This window comes from Cydia pomonella, chromosome 12, assembly GCF_033807575.1.
Source record: "Cydia pomonella isolate Wapato2018A chromosome 12, ilCydPomo1, whole genome shotgun sequence".
NCBI lineage: Eukaryota > Metazoa > Arthropoda > Insecta > Lepidoptera > Tortricidae > Cydia > Cydia pomonella.
Window position 1 is genome coordinate 6,701,906 of NC_084714.1, and position 16,184 is coordinate 6,718,089.

Below are 16,184 nucleotides of genomic sequence, written 5' to 3' on the forward strand. Positions count from 1 at the left end.
TTTGGAGTAACAGAAATTTGCGATGATAGATATTTGCTGTAACCTGACAGGTGAAGGTTAGACGTTTAACAACTAGGTCCAAGGATCCCAATTTTTTTCAGTACGCGGCGCACTTGCATGTTCAAAATTTTATTTCGGAGCCCTAGCCTAGTCTATTTGAAATACATATGGTAACGTGGTGAGAAGGTTTGCGTCACGACGTCCCTCTTTACTGGGAACCTCTGAATTAGTCACTACGAGTAATTCATCACTGTGATAAATGTTGACGATGTTGATGGAAACAAACGTTTCGATCTCTAAGAAATATCGCGGTATTTACTGATCGTGTCGTGTAGCCTACGGAAATTCGGAATCCAGATCAACTGTTATTCATGAAATATGTGTCTTAAAGTTACTCTGATTAGATTAACATGATTGGGTGAATTGCATGATAAGAAAAACAATACAAAGTTCCTGTCCAGTCGAGTGATTCAACAAATTAATCCGCATACTTTCTTATATAATGAGAATTGTAAGTAACACTAGTTGGTCTGAATATTAGACTAAAGGGGCCCACTGATTACCAGTTCGCCGGACGATATAGGCCTGTGAGTTATTCGCGATTGTCAGCTTTTGCAAATAACTGACAGGTCGATATCGTCCGGCGAACTGGTAATCAGCGGGCCCCTTAACAGTGACGTACCCGCACGCCCATAAGGTATGCCCTTATTATATCTAAGTAGTTCTGTAACTTTGTAAGCAAAGTACATACATTATAGTTGTTGTACACTCTAGAGATCCTAGTTACACTGGTTGCTCTAATTATCCGACTCGCTATGCATGAGTGAAATAATACAATGTTCCTGTGTGGTCGGAGTGACCTAACATAGCATACTTTATTATATCATAGTTCTGTTGGTAGCTAAAGAGAAGACAAGAGTTCTAAAACTTGGTATTAGAGTACGATATAGATGTTACTCTCGAGGTATTAACTACGGTAGTTGGTCCCACCCAGTATCCGACTCCCTGTGCAATCAGAAGGCAATAGTAACACAAGGGTAGAAAACAATACAATGTTCCTGTGCGGTCGAGTGACACTTACATACCCTCATACTTTATTACACCATAGTTCTGTTGGTAGCAGAGTATAAACTATATTTTATTATATCATAGTTCTGGAACTTGCTAACATTGGTACATTATAGATGTTACTCTAGAGATCCTCGTCACACTGGTGGCTCTAAGTATCCGACTCGCTATGCAATGAGTGGGCAATGTTTATACAAGCAGGGAAACAATACAATGTTCATGTGCGGTCGAGTGATCCCGGTTACGTTGGATATACTTTATTATATCATAGTTCTGGAACTTGGTGCGTAGAGTACAATATAGTTGTTAATCACGAGGTATTTACTACGGTAGTTGGTCCCAGTATCCGACTCGCTATGCAATCAGGAGGCAATAGTAACACAAGCGTAGGAAAACAATACAATGTTCCTGTGCGGTCGAGTGATCTAAACGTACCCGCATGCCTCATTATATCATAGTTCTGTTACTATAGCAACGAACAATTTTTTTTAGCCGCTTTACATACATCCAAACAAGCTGAACCCTTTTTACTTTGACAGTTTTTATTTGTTTAGTTTGGTGTTTGACTAGCTTTTTTCATATAACTGCAACTAAATAATATAACAGGAGATTTGAAGCGTCTTCGGTATAATTAACCTTATTCCCTTAATAAGAAGAAGGCTTTTTTTGTAAGCTTACTGGCAAAACTGACATTAATTATCAAAAATCTAATTATGCTGACTTCATTTCCTAGACAAATAACAAAATAAAGCAGACAACGTAACTAAATTTAAATGCAGATGTTGGGGTTATAAATTGCTTCTGCGCCATTTCTCCGAGCCTGCTTTACATTTTCACTTTCTACTAATCGCTCTTTTGTCCAGCCTTCGGTACTGAAAGTAAGCTTTATTGTCCTCTTTAATAAGACTAATAAGTCATTGCTGATTTATATTGCGAAAGTGTAAATGGAGCATACTCGCTCGAAATTTATTCATCCTTTTTCCCATGGGTCAGTGTAAGACTTGGAAGCGATTAATTAAGGCTTATTAAAATTATCGTGGCGATCCGGATAATTAATTAAAATTATACCATTAAAAGCACCTAAAGGCATACACAACTGAGAAACTTGAAAAAAAAAATTACGGCCACGCGGGCCACGAGATTGTGTTAAAATGTACACAACTTAGCAAGCACAATGCAATGCAATGCAAGTTATATAGAAGCAAAGTAAAATGTAGGTATACAACTTAGGGTAGGTATACAACAAATGGAGACGAAAATAGATGCAACTTGATACGTGTTCGTGCCAATGAAACAATAATGGCAGGGTTCACATTCTACAAACAGCAACCTGGCTATTGGTAAACCTTATTCGCATTGACGTAAGTGTGCAAATAGCTAGTTGCAAATAAGTACTTTGTAGGAACCTGGCTGTTATTCCAACCTTGTATGAAGCGAGAGTCGAAAGCTTAAACTTTGGTGTCCGCTTGATTTAAGTACATTATTTATTTAATCGTATGGCATATTACAATAAACAGAAAAGAAACAGTTATAAATACAGGTTGAATCCATTCAGCCACTTGATGACCTGCTATTTGTGGCTATGTATACAGACAGCGTACATCATCCATTAACAATCAAACCTACCAACACTTTCTCCAATTTCTTTCCCTCCTTCCAATGCTTCAATGGAATGCAAACACATGATTTCAAGATGTGCCCACCCGAACTAATTTATGTGTAGATAAAAGTGAGCTTCCTCAGTCTGTTAGCGATATTATTGTAATTTGTAATGTGAATCTAAAGAGGATACAGCTCACTCTTTATAAAATGCAATTTTCATTGGTTTGCCCGTGCGTTGGACTCGCCTGGTTACACGGTCAGGACTGTCCCAGCGTTATCGACGGAAGTCTGCTATCAATCAACTGCGATAATGTAGACGTTGAACCGTGGCCGGAAAAACCTGATTTGAGGATATTGGAGATGACACGGTGCGATATTGCGTGGGTTCAATGGATCCATCACGGCGGGGCGACGATATATATAAAGTGACTTGCTTGTCATATTTTGGTCGTTATGCAATATTGACTTGAGGATCGTGCTTTTAAAAACGTTTTATTCAAAGTTAAATTCAAGACACGTTTGGAAGTTCATTCCTGCTTACATTATTCATTAGCTCTAGCTTAGTTGGGATTGGGAGAGTGGCAGATTCCGGCATTACGGCGCTAACATTTGACAATCCATTTACTAGAAATCGTATGGCGCCGTAACTCTTCTTCAGCTATCAAATTTAGGGCTACAATATTCTGCACTAGTTTAACCCCCTTATTCATAAACGTCTACTAAAGTTAACAAGCCGCTAATAATCGTTTGTCCCTTTCCATCATACCAATACCTCGGAAAGGGACAAACGATTATTAGCGGCTTGTTAACTTTAGCAGACGTTTATGAATAAGGGGTAAGCGTTTTAGTATTACTTTGTCTATAGTTTAAGTTCAAGAAGCTCTATTCACAGGATAGGTAATTTAGGTAATGGTAATTACGTGAGAAATAATGTTTTATAAAGAACACGAGGAAGATATTACGAGTATTCAATGGTTCGGTATGAATTATGGAACAAAAATTACATCAATAATGTATGAATCAACGTGACAGTGGGATTAAAATCTACGGCGCAAGTACCAGGAGACAAGAAGTTAACAGGAGCCATATACGGCGAGTCTCTTAAGTAGCGTGCGAGCTGATTCACCGCTTGAAGGTCGCTCCCACCCGTCTACGGGCGTAGTACTTCCGTTGTGATTACTCATTGTTTTACATAAATTGTTTTTAGATGAGGACCCGGCATAATGACAAGGACTATAAAATGGACGGTTCTGCTGAACCATGAATGAAGACGCAACATGTTTGCTTGTAATGTAGTTGAGAGGTCGAAATTTTACGTATCACATTAGCTTGTGGCATCAGCTTGATGCAAAACTAAAAAAGCGTAAGGACAACGCACTGATAATTAATTTGCTTTGGAATTAGATTAGGCAAACAGAAAGAAGGCCTAGTTTTCAGTTTGTTGACTTTAACACTTCATTGTTGCAAGGTGTCACTGGCACTTGGTTACAGATTGACACAGATTAGGTTAATAAAGTACTAGAGGTGAGCATGATCGATCTGTGACAGCAGCACAAGGGTAATTAGGACTGGTAACCTGAGCGCCGTGTCTTCAAATAGCATAAACGAGTCGAATTCTTGAGCAAACCAACGTAACGTGAATCCATTCAGTGACAACTATGCATTATAAGGGAGAGCATTCTTAAGCTAGTAGGTATTTAAAGCCTTGGTCGGACAGCGATTGATATGACACCCCTGATCTGAGCCAAGGAGAAACCGCTTGTTTGGCGGTGGCCCCGATCTGCGACACTTATCTTGAGTTGATAATAGACCACGCGCAAACTATTTATGGCTTACAAGGATTTCGATGTGATGTGATATATACTAAACGGTCAGGTAATGGAGGCGAGAAACGCTCGTGGCTTTGTCGAGCTTGTATATTGCGCATCGTCGGTCTAGGTTACTTAATGGCTGGTGAACCCTTTGAATACTTTGGGAGGTACATTAAGCTTTTAATCCTCATTGTAGTATTATTACAGCTCTAGATGTTTGGGCGGTTTAATGACTCAGTCAGGATTGTGGCAAGACAAGTTTGGGTTTTAAGATGCCTAACGTTAAGATGAGGAAGGGACGCAACAGCACTTGGGTATGTGCGACATTCAGCATTCGACCGTCTCTGGCTTCTGTAGATACTTTTGAATTGTCGTTCAAGGTAGTCAAGTAATAGAGGTACCCAAACGACGCCGTTTTAGACATACCCTCGTTCAGAAGCACCGCGTCAGATACTTGACGCGTGCCTTCCCAACAACGTACTTCCCAATAATGTGCTTCGCAAATTTCAAATCTCAGCAGTCTACTGTCAACATCAAATATATGTCGATGTTCTTGTAAATATACTCCTTTATAATTAGGCTGGATAAAAATCTAATGCGGAACGCGTATTTCACAATGCTTTATCGATAAATAAATTGCCACCGCTTACGTTGTTTACTTTGTTGTCAAGCGAGAATGTCGGGAAGAATGTAAACAAGTTAACTTTTCGTACAATAAGGAAAGTATCCGAATTTATTTCTTATTTGGTGGACGTTGTTTGTGAAAGATTTCATTTATGGTTCGGTTTTATTTTTCAATACATAAGTACCATTATATATTATACTATCTTAGTACTTTTTATTTGTGTGATGATCACGGATATTTGTTCCCGAGTCATTTCTATGTATATAAGCATGTATTTATCTATTTAAGTATATATCGTCGCCTAGTACCCATAGCACAACCTTTGCTTAGGTCAGGGCTTGGTCGATTTGTGTAAGATTGTCTCCAAGTGTTTTTTTTTTTAATATATAACGTTTGTTTTATTTTATGTAGAGTTGTCATCAAACACATCTTTGTTACCTACCATCGGAATAACGTGTTGCGAGCGATATGTGGCGTTAACTATCACTATTTGACGCTAACAGTACGTCGAAGAATATTTCTTATTAAGTACGATATTGATTTGAATTGATTTCATACAAGGTATATATATACTCGTACCTTACCCATATTATACTCGAGAAATCTATAGTTTTATGTTTTCATTTACTTCGAATGTCAATTCCATTGCCAATGCGTCATTACACGGGACTGAAAGTGATATATTTCCCAAATTAGCACCAAAACAAGGACGATATAATACATGATTGTTTATTTAATAAAGTTTATTGCGTTGTAAATGCCAATATTAGTAACGTATTTATTTGTGAACTTGTGATTGTGCAGTCATTGAGTCATGACTGGTGTTGCGTTGCGTTCGTGATCCGTAGATGGTCCGTGTCACATAATTGTACGGTGCGGCGTGGCATAACAATCGTGTATTTACATGTGATCTAACTAAATCACAAAAGAGTATGCCAGGGACATACATATCATATTTACAGTTTATTAATACATATTGTTATGTAGGTATATCTATAACGGCTCTATAGTCTTCAATATCGGCGCTACTACTTCACAACACTGCGCTTTTTCGAATATCATGAACCTTTACTGAAGGCTTATTCTAATTAAAATCCATATCAAATTCATTACCTGTTAAAAGGGCCTTCCGATCTCTTCTCTTTCTTCGTAGTATCACAGGAGATTGTTGTTTTGTGCGGGAAACTGTTCGATGTTCTAACATATAGGTACGTCTATAAACTTCTTGTGGAGTTTAATACATTACATCATTAGTTGGAATCGAGATGTTAGTGTACCCATAACGCCACTTTTGCAACAACAATGAGTAAATATATCTATTGAAACTCAGCAAATGGATAAACTAGAAAACTTTACCGGGAGCGGAGGAAAATCAAACAGTAGTTCCATATTGCGTCCCGGGCACACCGGACGCGTCTGCCCGGCGGATAACCTAGGTCCCAACTCTACAACAAAACTAAATAACTATTGCATACTTTAACATGCTCGTATCTCACATGAATGTAAATATATATGCAAATGCAACTTTACGCAGTACAAAATTGGGTTCAAATTTCAATAAGTAAATATTTGAAGTTGAAAGAGTAAGTCGATATAAGCAATGTTTTGCTTACATAAGCCTGAGTCATGCGACAGGAATATTGCATATTTATGGAGACGAGGTAAGTACTAATATTTCCATACTCGTATACTTTTAGTAAGTATGTTAAACTGTACCCCTAGTGTAAATAAATTCGATTTCCAAACGTGACGTACGCGTTTGCGTTTAGTCTCATTTTGTATTGAATTTCGAAAGAGCGCGCCAAGCGGGACGTTTTGGAAACTCAAAATCCTATACAAAATGACACTTAACGCAAACGCGTTCGTCACGTTATGATGTCGATCAAAGTTACACTAGGGGTACAGGTCTCGTATTACATCGAAATGAAACACTTTATTGCCTCTAAAACACAGATATTGGTATGAATAATATATTTACGACATTCAGTAATTTTAAAGGGTAATAGTAAAACAATTACTTATATGACAGTTACAAGGAAACAATAATTATTTGTAACTGTCATTTGTACATTCAATAAAATTTTGGAAGTAGTATGAATACGTTCAACTGTATCAAAAAAAAATAAAAATAAACTACAACCCTAACCAAATGTTGACATATGTCAAATCCGGGATGTTTTTAGGGTTCCGTAGCCAAATGGCAAAAAACGGAACCCTTATAGATTCGTCATGTCCGTCTGTCTGTCCGATTATTTTGGCTTTATACTAACATGTCGAACAATATTACGTCGCTGCGCTTGAAAGTTCCGACATATGCTCGATTTTTACAAAACCTAAATGAAACCCTGAAACACTATACATAAGGTTTTCTTTTGTATACATTTGAAAAATCACAGCGGAATTTAAAAGCGCAACGAGGTATCCAATACTTTAAAGAGGTTACTTTATAATAATTCATCGCTTGACGCCTTTTATCACTCGAGGAACATTCATCCGTCTTGTTTCTCAGAAAGGCGCTACATAACTTGGATAAAGCGGCCTCACCGCAAGAAAACATCGTGTTAAACTTTTATATTATCAACAAAGTAAGTGTTCCTTTTAATTTTACTATCGAAGAGTTTCCTTAAAAGCGCTATAAATAGAACTTTCCTGTTCTCCGCCGGTTGAAAACTTGAACTCTATCAAGATTACGCAAAAATCTCTCTTGAGCGCTTATTACGAGGGTGGACGGAGAAAATTATGTGGAATTAGCTCTAAGCTAAGCTGCAATTTATTCGCGCGGACGCAGCATGCAGACGGTAAATCAGTGCTCGATAATTTGACCTAAGACTAATAACAGAACTAGTTTATTGACGATCACTTCTAGCCTTGTGATCATATCTCAGAATGTCGACTATGAAGTCATTGAACCATTATGAAGTATAAGCATACAGGCAAGTCGATGCACATTACGGGTAACGTAGAATTTAAACTAATGAGAATTAAGCCCTGAGTGATTTAGTCACTAAGCGTAGAGAAATATGTGAGCTTAGAGTGCTCACTTCACACATAAAAACTCAAGTTTTAAAGCAAGCTTTGCGAAAACTTATTTGGAATGAAATTTACCTATCAAGTTTCAAGCCAGTTTAAAACTTATTAATTATACGTTTTACCATACCTCCCATACGACTTATTTTTTTACTCTAAGTCAAAATTGGTCGACTTCCAACTGATAGTTTATAAATTTTTATACACGATACCTTCGTGTCACTTGGTTGTGTGCAAGTTTGCATGGCTTACGTGACATTTGTAGCCTATCATACAACGGATTTATGAGTGTGTGTTTATAAATAGTTTATCCGAATTAACCAGCGATGTATTAAATTCCACAGTTACAGTTGTTATGGTTTCACGAAACAAGAATGATTCATCGATAAGGAATACGGTATTTATTGCTGAAAAAATATGAGTACATCGTTTATAATGGCAAACGGATTTTAGTAACAAGCAGTTAGAACGAATCTCGAATATGATCAAAAAAACTAACCTTTGTAGGATTGGAAGGTAAGTACGTTGTACTATATACTTCCCAAAAGGAAACAATGGGGTTGGCCGGTCGAAGTATTTGTTCCTACTGCAGATGGCGTCAGCACTGGTTTTACCTGTCAATCCTAGGAATAGTCTCAAATTATTATTTTTCTTTGGAATTATAAAGGCCTAGATGCTGCTTTTTCCAAGCCAAATCCCATAGTACAAAACGAGAAACAGGGGAAACCTATGATGGCACCATCTATAAAAAAAACATTGCAAGTTGCAAACCCCATAGATGCATGTGGTCGACTACGCTCATGTAATGCCACAGAACCACAATCCGAATATAAGACAACGCATAACTTTCATTGTCAGTCCAGACACGCCGCGCGGATGGACTCATAAACAATTTAAATGAAAGACTTGCCCTGTAAATTAAATCTGCATTAATTCTCGTTCTCCCCTGAATCACCGCAACGCCTGTCTCACGTGATCCAGTTACTCTCATTAAATAAACTATTCGTACTTGATATCATTTTCAGTAACAGATGATTTCCTGCGTGCGTCAATAAGGTCCAATCGGGACCCTACTCGATGGTACTTATATTTCCAGCTGCAAATTCTTTTTTTATCTTTGCATGTCACTCCCATCCCATCGTATACTGCGCAAATTATGCTATAGTATGCCTAGGTGCCATTCCCGGTGACGCACAGTTTTTAGAATCTAGAAGCTACTATGAAACTAATGAGAGTATGAGTGAGTCTATTACAATAGACGTGCAATGCTAAACATCCCTGTTATTTCTGGAAATTGCAGGGAATATCACTCTTGTGATTCCTGATTTCGGGATCTTTGACAACCACCATTTTTTTGCGTTTAAACGACATGTGCATTGCTCAGGTAGTTTCCATGGATTTGTATATTGATTTTTAGAAGTGTGTTTTAGCGATATAATTATAAATCAAACAAAGGTAAATGGACAACCGACCGATCTGAAAGTTAGCACTAATGTTGGTCGAGTCATTCTGCAACATGATGTTCAGGAGCAGATAAGTAGTTAAAACCTCGGTTGTGCCGTATAGAGCAAAAAAAATCAAAAGACGATAAAAACACGGACAGTAAATAGGTTAATCCAGTTGTAGACTGAGTTTATTTTTAGGGTACTTATAGAATTAAAAATCGATTTAATTCCGTAGAGTAATGATCCTTCATCGTATTTTTATTTAAACAATTATTTTAACAGACTAAGGTCCAGTTGTATAAACCAAAATTGACAATAGCGGTCTTCATATAAAATTAAATGTTAGCAAATTACTTGATTATGAGTATACTGATGCAAGCGGCCTTAAGACCCAAGTTGGATAAGGGACCAAAGAAACAAGCTGTTTTAAATAATCAATATTGCCGGGATAGGCCGTTAACGCGTTAGGGAATTCCGTTTACAAACAAATTTGCTTACGGAAACGACTAGAACGGTGTTAATCGATTTTCCTTGAGCAACAAAATGCTTTTGAAGATTGAATTGCTTTCATCGTACCGCTTTGCATTGAAATAACAGCGTAAAAAAATAACCTAGGCTTAAGGTATGTAACTAACACATCTATGGAGTCCTGGTACTCTGATATAAAGTTATTGTATTGTAAATAGCCGTTGTGTTCACGTACATTGGTTTGGTGTGCTGATCATGTGTGCTCGTGACAGACTGCGGTTTGGGTGTTGATTTAATTTGCAATGCAGTATTTTATTATTTTTATTCAAATAATAATCAAACTAGTCGGAGAGTGAAAACATTTTATTAGGTTATATTATAATTTTCTTATAGATAAAGAAGCGCCCATACATTTATGAAGTCACGAACGTAAGCATCAAAGTAATCGACAGTAAGTTACAAGAAGTCACTTCAACTCTATTTCATTTCAATTTATAATTATTTTTCGAGTAAGTACTTACCCATATTATAAATTAGTTCATAATTTTAATTTAAGTAAAGTATTATTTCACTCAATAAACTGTCTTCAAAGTTAGGCCTTTCTAACTAATCTGCTGATAATATCGTATTAACTCTTCTGCCCAAAAGAGACGTATTTTGTGACGTATCTTCAGATAAACAGAGCAATCATAGATTATAGTCCCAAATCTTGAATTATTGCTGTGTTGGTAAACAAGAGGATTTGATTTATGACGGCGCTATATGTATACAAACAGCACCACATGAACTGACAATCATTCAAACTCATGTTGCAAGGACATACGGTTTTAGAATTGTCAGTGAAATATGTAGGCGATTATACTAAGTACCGACACCATGAGTTTTAAGCGTCCTTAAACGCTAGCGACTTCGTCAACTCAAACTCAGTGTATCTCGCTTGCCCCAATGTCAGTACGAGGGAGATACAAGTTAGTTTGCGCAGTCACTAGCGAATATGTCAGTGTCAAACCCGTGGTAACTTATATATACAGGACGAAGTATATCGGTTGTACAACATAGTTTTAAATTTTCACGATTTTAACTCATTATTTTTACTACGACGGGGTTTAATCGCGTAAAATTACCGTCCTCGAAACGTCGAAGGTAAACTTAAAACTTAATTTTACGCGATAATATCGTTTGTATCAATTTGTGTTATTCATATCATCAATACGTTTGTGGTCAAACAAGGCAGCTATTAATCAGATATTACCACTTAACTGGAAAACCTTTAATACAATAACGAAAATTAATGCCCAAGAACGCTACCGTAGACGTTTCGGGAATTTCAGACCAATTTAATAAGAAAGTGAAGCCCTTAAGATCCAATACAATGAACCGAAAAAAGAAAGTGTAAAAAAACCGATCGACTGCTAATGTAGATTGCGCACAATTACAGAAATTTAACGAACGAAAGGCCTAATTATGGATTCCGTAAGGGCCCTCCAGTATTCGTGGTTATATAACTTAAGGAGGCCATGTGTTACATACGCTTAGTGAGTCAAACGCAATCAGAAGAACTAGTGTAACTGTAAGAGAGACTAGCGTCTTTTGAGCGTCAGCGTCTAATCAGAGCTATGGAAAATGGTGTCACTGCGCAGTTACGCCAACACTGCTTCCAGCAGTAGCCATAAAGTTGACTAGACCACCGACGCTCGGGAGACGCTAGTGTGGGGTCTCTAAGGGTTCCAATACCTACACCAAACAGTCTGTCATTGTTTCATTTCATAAATAAAATAAAAAAAACATAGTTCACTGCTGATTGATTAGGCCATCAATTGTGGTCGGTGAACTCGCCCTACTACGCAAAGGACCGTTTATCATTTAGAGATTCGCGAGAAAAAGTCGGTGACATAGCTCGGAGAACTTCCAAAAACCAGAATCAGAGAATTTCCAAAACTGGTAGAGGGCGGTGTGCGTTACTAGCGGAACCGATGATCTCTGTAACAGGAAAGTTCGACTGCGAATGGCCGCAGCCAGGGAATGCTCCAGTCGGCCGACAATCTGATCGCACTAAACCGTTGGATGAGGAAAGAGCATTATCGGTCATTATGAAAATCCTCAGAATAAACCTATGTTAGTGGAGGGGTATTCCAGAAATGAGTCGGGTAGGTGGCGCCTAAGAAGCCGATATTTTGTATGATAACATTTCATAACTTAGCTTTAAATTCAACGATATATAATACAGATTTCTGCAGGTTGTTAAGGGATATACGCCATGTCCCCAAAAAAGTAGAGCTTTTTGTGGAATGCTATTAGACGTCTTTCAGCCGATATGATGACCCATAACAACTACTTATGCCGCCCTCTTAAAATGGTACGCTGAGTGTTCGACTCAGTGGTCTCTAGTTCGGAATAAGCACCCGAGCTTGAGGAAAAAGGGAACGGATGGGAGGGCGAGCAACAAAAAGTTCGCCAACAGAGACGGCAGAATAAACATTAGGCCCTGCCACGGATCTCTTACCAGCTAGATGGAGCACATAAGACAAGCAGCCGGGATCACCAGGACCACATACTAGTGTACAAGCGAAGTATCGGCATAAAAATAATGTCGCAGCCGATGGTTTGGTTTTTCAGTTTCATTGTGCACAAGCCTAGATTTTGTTACTGACTCCCATTGTTATTTTATTCAACGATTTTATACCTGTTTCGATCGGACACTAGCACATATCTACCTATCCAATATTTATGAATAATTAAAAAGAAAATACTCATCTTAACGACATGTCCTACGAGTCTGCTTGTACATACTTAGAATAAATATTGAATTTGGCAACTTTTGGGACAGTGATCAGCCCATAGACTTTCACGTTAATCATGATCATGAGATTGAAGTAGACTATTAAAAAATTGTTTAAGAGCTAAATCGATAGCGGCAAAGTATTTTACAAGTAAAAGGTCGCCTATATTAAATGTGTGGACCGCGAGTGTCTTAAACGGGCCATAATGCGGAATCTGAAGAAAGGTGATCCATAAACTTCGCAAAGTACGGGTTACTTACAGGAATGAATATTTATTTATTCCCGTGACTGAGGTTTATTTAATTGTTATCTTAAAGGATAAAATAATATTTGACATCCGTTGGTTCTTGGAGACGTTATTTGCGCTCTTTTCGAATGTTTAATCTTCAGACTGTTTTACATATCATCTGTATATACGCTTGGTATGTATGGAACTCCAAATTACAGTTGGCTGGATGGTTCTATAGGCATAAGTATAATAATTTCAGAAACGGTTGCTTTTATCGCTTACATGAAAATATGGTTGGTCACCTGTTAAGCCACGCGAAAAATGAACTTCTTAGTTAAGTTTTTTTATTTAATGTTATTCTTAAGTGCCTCTTCGCACTTCATAAGAAAGAATCAAAAACTTTATTTTAGGGCTAAAGAGCAAGTAAGTAGCAAGTCAGAAAGGTAAAGTATAAGAAATTTAGACCATAAAGCCAGCGACATACAGTTGGTTTCCAAGGAAATAACTCCAGTCAAAAGACATAAGATTCGAGTGGGACAGAATACACATTCTGTAAACGTTTTTATAAATTGTTCTCTCGCTCTCCGCACTTATCTACAATTCATAAGTAAAGTCAAAGACATTATTGTCAGCATTGTCACCAATAAATAGGAAGAAGCGATGTAGCGAGCTGAATTCCAGCTAATAAAGTATAGGTATCATTACTACGAAGACACAGGCATGCAGTTGTACACATTATTAACAGCAACAATCTTATTTAACCAATTATAGACCCAACATTCTTGTAATAAGGATTACCAATGTTCAAGTAACTGTGTAGAACAGTCGCGGCCACGGTGATCACAAATATCTCAACACGCCTCTATTGTTAAGCCGCTAGAGTGCGTGGTCAGATATTTTGGAGCACCTCGGCTGCTGCGATATATCTGGCGACTCAACACTGTTATTTGACAGTTCGTAAACCTTATTTCTGACACATAAAGCCGATGGTAAGAGTGTTGCTACAACGCAATATACCTGTTTCATATCGAGTTACGGAACGCATACAAGTTTACATGTAACTCTAGTGTAGGCGTATATTTTGCCACACAATAAGATTGCCTATAGATAATGTAATGTTTACTTTTTTGACTACGTATTTTACTCGATATTATAGTTCTAGGAACAATCTTGAGAGTTAAATGAAATTGTACTTTATAATTACTGCATCTTAATTGTATTTATTTATCCTAACGAACACATGTCAAGATATTTACAGACGTTTATAAGTTTAGAGCCGCGCTCACTCCATACACAGATAGAAACCCATTTTTTAAATAAGTTTTAAGCGAGCTTTTCGAAAACTTATTTGTTATACTCTGTGCGGAAAGAGAAGAGTCGTGGAATATAAGGGAACCCATTCCTTCTACGACTCTTCACTTTCCGCGCAAACTCTATATGATTATTGAGTTTTCAGCGAGTTTTAAACATATGTTGTATAATACGTTTTAACATACCTAATATCTTAATGCATGAAGTGAGCACTCTAAGCTTACTTCATTCTCTATGACCACACCTATGAAATCATATTAATTATGATCATATTTAAGGAACAAACGTTTCATTAGTTTATGTTCCCTAAATAGCCAATAATCGTATTCATCTATTTTGGGTCTTATATTATTCCAAGTAAGCCGATTATATGCTAATGTTAGTAGCAAATTCAATTAAGGAAGCACAATATTGATATATTAAGCATTTGCTAATTTCGTATATTTGGTACTTAAAAAGCAAGATTCTCGGTGGGATGATTTCAATTAAACCACTTCCTTCACTTTCCGGAAATCAGAAAAATTAGTTAACAGAGAAATTATAATCATCATCTAAATTCTATATGATTCATTATTCTATTTGATCATAACTTCCTTATAATAAGTTCAAAAGCGATAAACTAATGGCCTATATTAACAAACCTTCATCTGTAGTTGAGTCGTAATTTTCACTTTATGTAAACGATAGCCGATATTTTAATTACATTCAAATTTAGAACATCTCTGAGAAACAAAGGAATTTGATTTGACCTCTATTCTAAAATCAGTTGTGACGACGTTTTATTCAAAATGAAATGTCTGCTGCAAATAATTTTGATGAATCTCGCAGTTACTTGATATCGAACGATGTGGCAGTCGAGCCCCGACTCTAGTTTCGCCCCGAAATATAAAAACTACAGATGCGATGCGTGACATGCGTGAAAGTCTTCATTTGCCGCCATTTGACGTTTTGTTTAAATATTAGTTTGTGAATATACAATTTGTTTAAAAGCATAAACTGTACATCTTTAGGCATTAAAGTACTCGTGTCATTCTTTTATGAAACTCATTTCATTCGTTTCATAAAATGTAGCAGTCACAGTCACACAAGTACAACAAGGTAATTAAGGATGTAAAACTAAATACACAGAAGAAGTTAAATAAACAAAAACAAATATAGGCCAGATTAATCTAATAAACTAAAATAGAAATGTTTCAAACGCCTTAAAAAAACTATATTCAACCAAATTCAGAATTGTCTTTTTTTGAAGTTATTTAAAAATAAACCCTGTCACGTTTTCAGATTAGTTCCGGCGTTGTAATCAATTAGAAGTGAATGCGACAATCACCATGATCCGATGATCATCATCATCATCATCGTCTCCTAGCCGTTTTCGGCCACAGCAACTGCTTTCTACCGCTGAGAGTGTCGCTGGTGCGCTCTCAGGTGACTGACGTAGCCAATCTTAGCAGCGAATGTGCGGCCACACTCGCTGCAGGTCAGCACCCCTCCGACGTAATTATATGTTATGGCCATAGGTGGTCTGGCCTTTAGCTCGTCACGCTTATCGTCAAGTTCTGTGCGTCGCCTGGCTTCAAATTCACGCACCTGCGTCTGCACAATATGCCTCCACTGTGGACGGTCACCAGCTAGACTCTCCCATGTCGTTGGTTCTATATGAGCTCTCTTCATATGCCGCTTCAACACATCTTTGAACCGCAGAAACTGGCCGCCTCGCTTTCGCTTACCATTTTGCAGTTCGCAGTAGAAGATGCGTTTCGCGACTCGGTCCTGGGACATCCGGGAGACGTGACCGCACCATCGTAGCTGTCGTCTCAT

The 16,184-nt window shown here is 37.5% G+C and overlaps 1 protein-coding gene across 4 annotated transcripts in view; it reads right to left on the bottom strand.

Annotated features, from left to right (window-relative positions):
- The window catches only part of LOC133523368 (cyclin-dependent kinase 14), a 136,692-nt gene that overhangs the window by 77,097 nt on the left and 43,411 nt on the right, over positions 1-16,184 (bottom strand). The window lies entirely within an intron of this gene.